The sequence below is a fragment of the Propithecus coquereli genome, unplaced genomic scaffold (assembly GCF_000956105.1).
Source record: "Propithecus coquereli isolate 6110/MARCELLA unplaced genomic scaffold, Pcoq_1.0 Scaffold37, whole genome shotgun sequence".
In the NCBI taxonomy this organism is placed as follows: Eukaryota; Metazoa; Chordata; class Mammalia; order Primates; family Indriidae; genus Propithecus; species Propithecus coquereli.
Genome location: NW_012149396.1, coordinates 6,488,065 through 6,491,132, shown reverse-complemented (window position 1 = coordinate 6,491,132; position 3,068 = coordinate 6,488,065).

Below are 3,068 nucleotides of genomic sequence, written 5' to 3'. Positions count from 1 at the left end.
GAGCCCAGGAGTTTGAGGTTGCAGTGAGCTATGGTGATGCCACTGCACTCTAGCTCAGATGACAGAGCAAGACTCTATTTCCAAAAAAAAAAAAAAAAGAAAAAAAAAGCACATTCCAGGTAGAGGGAAGACAAGAAGCAGGCAAGATTATGGCGGGCTTGGGAAACAGCAAGAAGTATGAAGGGACTTCTGCAAAAGAAGAGCCTAGAAAACAAGTTCGAGGTCAGATTGTGATGGGCCTGTAGGACATGATAAGGAGTTGCCCAGTATCTCCTAGCAGCACTGCTGAGAACCGGAGAGGAATGACTTCATCTGATTTGTACTGAGTGGATGTAGAAGCAGCTGGAGCCAGGCCCATGGGGAGATGCAATACTGGCTGATTGTGTGAATATACGCTGATGTGTCCAATGGCCCTCCAGCCTGTCCACAAGCTAGAAGCCCCAGCATGTCTTAATTTATCAATGAACGAATTGGTTACTTTATGTTATGAGACACTCCTGAATAAGGCATCAGGGAGTTGACTTTTGGGAGGGCAAATGACCCTTCCCACCAGACGACACAGAGATCGTAGTGTAGGGAGTTCAGGAAGAGTTCATTGGGAACTGTTCTTTGGCCACATGTGACTGAAGTTCCTTCTGCATGTTATCGTCAACATCTTGGTTTCTAATAAGTCTAATGGTGGCCAAAGAGACAGGATCTTGGGATCCTCTGGGTTTCCACCTCCTATTTCCCCACAGAAGATAAACACTTTGTGAGTTCAGTGATGGGAAAAGTCACTGAGGTCAGAGAAGTTGTCCCAAAAGCTCTCAGATGGAACAGAGGCTAGAAAGATACATGGAAGCTTCCAGAGATAGAGATGGTAAGAGAGCGCAGGGCAGGTGGGGGCAACTGGGCTGAACAAAGAGGTGGAGGCAGAAGAGGGAAAGGCTTGCAGGGTCCGGTGAGTAGATTAGAGAAGCCCCCATGGAATAAACTAAAACAGCCACGAATACAGAGCACTTATGATGTGCCAGGTGCTTCTATATGTTATCCATAATCTTTGCCCTGCTCCTGTGAGGAAGGTGTGATTATCCTCACTTATAATCGAAGAGAAAGATGTTAAAAGAGGTTAAGGACTTGCTCAAGGTAAAGCTCTTCTGGCTATAAAGTCCACTCTCTCCACTAATCCACACTCCTTATAAGCCAGTCCTCGGACAGAGAGCTGGAAATGTGTGCAGGCCTGGGGAATTTGAAAGCATCGCCCTTTAGTAGTGAGAAGCAGTTAATACTACCCCTACTGCTACTGATGATGATGATGATGATGATGGAGATGACATCATCTAACACTTATTGCTCACCCGCTATGTGTTGGGTATTACACCAGGCATTTTGCATAACTGATCTCATTCAATCTCTATTCCATTCCTGTGAAGACAGAATGACTACCACTATTTCAGAATTCAGAAACTGAGGCTCAGAGTGGCTCAATAACATGTCAAGATCACATAGCTAGTGTGTTCCAGAAGAGGATTTGGCCCCCATAGTGTTCCCCTGGTATTCCAGGGCTCAGAGAGAGAGAGAAAGAGGCTTTAACTTTCTCCCTTCATCATTGTATCTTGAGGTTCCTAAGGAAATGAGTGCACAGGAGCAAGGGTGGGGAGTGGGGGCAACAAGGAAAAGACCGGAGTGGTACATCTGAAAAGCGTGGCCTGCCCCAGGGCTGGGAGACAGCTGAGTAGGGCTGGAGCCTGGGAAGGCAGAACTAGCTATCCTGTGGGGACAGCCTCGAGATAGCATCTTATTTTTATTGTATCCTGTTAGTGCCAGCACAGCACCCAGAACAGATGGTGCTCAGTGTGAAGAGAAGGCAGTGAACCTCTCTGCATGACGGCATGCCGGAGGTCCAGGCCAGGGAGGAGGCCAGTCTCCAGTACTGACTGTGGAGAAAGATCTGCTCCACCGGGATGGATAAGCTGGCTTGCAAATTGAAGAGGCCATATTTAAGTAAATTAAGTAGTTAGATTAAGTTAGCTTAATATTAATATATGCACATAGTATGAAATATAAAACGTAGGAAGGATGCACTGTGAGCAGTAAAACTCCCTCTCGCCCTTATCTCTCAGTTGCTCTTCCTAGAGGCAGCCGCGGTTGCTGTCCAGATACACTGTGTATCCCATACTAAGCATACATTAATAAGTACATATTCATTTTTTAAACATAAATGCTGAGACCAGTTTGAAATGATATTTACCTCGAGGTTTTTGGCTGTATCTCTACAAAAGACATTTTGCATAGCATTTTAACATTTCAGATGTTTGCAATGATCACATTTTCCAGAAGCTGAGGAATTACTCATTTTGCACCTACAGACTCATGCTTCTCTTAAAGCTCAGTGAAGTGTCTCCATGTGAAAGGAACACAGGAACTTCAAATAGCCTTTTTCTTTGTTGAATAAATAAAATATATTTGGAAAGCCATCTTAAGGCTTAAGGCTTTTTGCAGTCTAGTCCCCGAGAAATGGTTTGGAAGGAGCTATTATGTTCAATTGTGTTAATCTCTCAGGCCCTTGCATAGAATTTTGACTTTCCAAATGGTTGCAGCAATTACTTTTTCTAGAAGCTAAGGTATTATACTTGGAGAAGCTACTTGAAAAATAATCTTACAGTTAAGTTTGAAGCTATTCTTACATCTATTGTGTCTTTTTATCGTACCAACTGTGGGGATAGGAAATCACCCACGGTTAGAGCAGCCACAATAAGATTACCAGGTACTGTCAGGAGAGGTGTTTGAAAAAGAAATCTAATTTTAGCCTTCATCTTGAGATTTTTGGGCAGTTTTTGTGCCCTATGCCTTTGAAACTATAATTGTCAACAACATATCTTTGAGAGCAGGGGAAAAACCCACTCTTTTGTTTGTGTATTATTATAACAGTATAAAACGGTCATATTTCCATGTAATTTTGGAAAATGCACTGCCACTTGCTGATTTATTGATGAGTACTGTTTCCACAGAGGAAATGATAGGAATTGTTGAAGAATGAACTGCTAAGAATCCCCTTCCCTGTTCTCTGGACTCCCTGCCCCAATTAT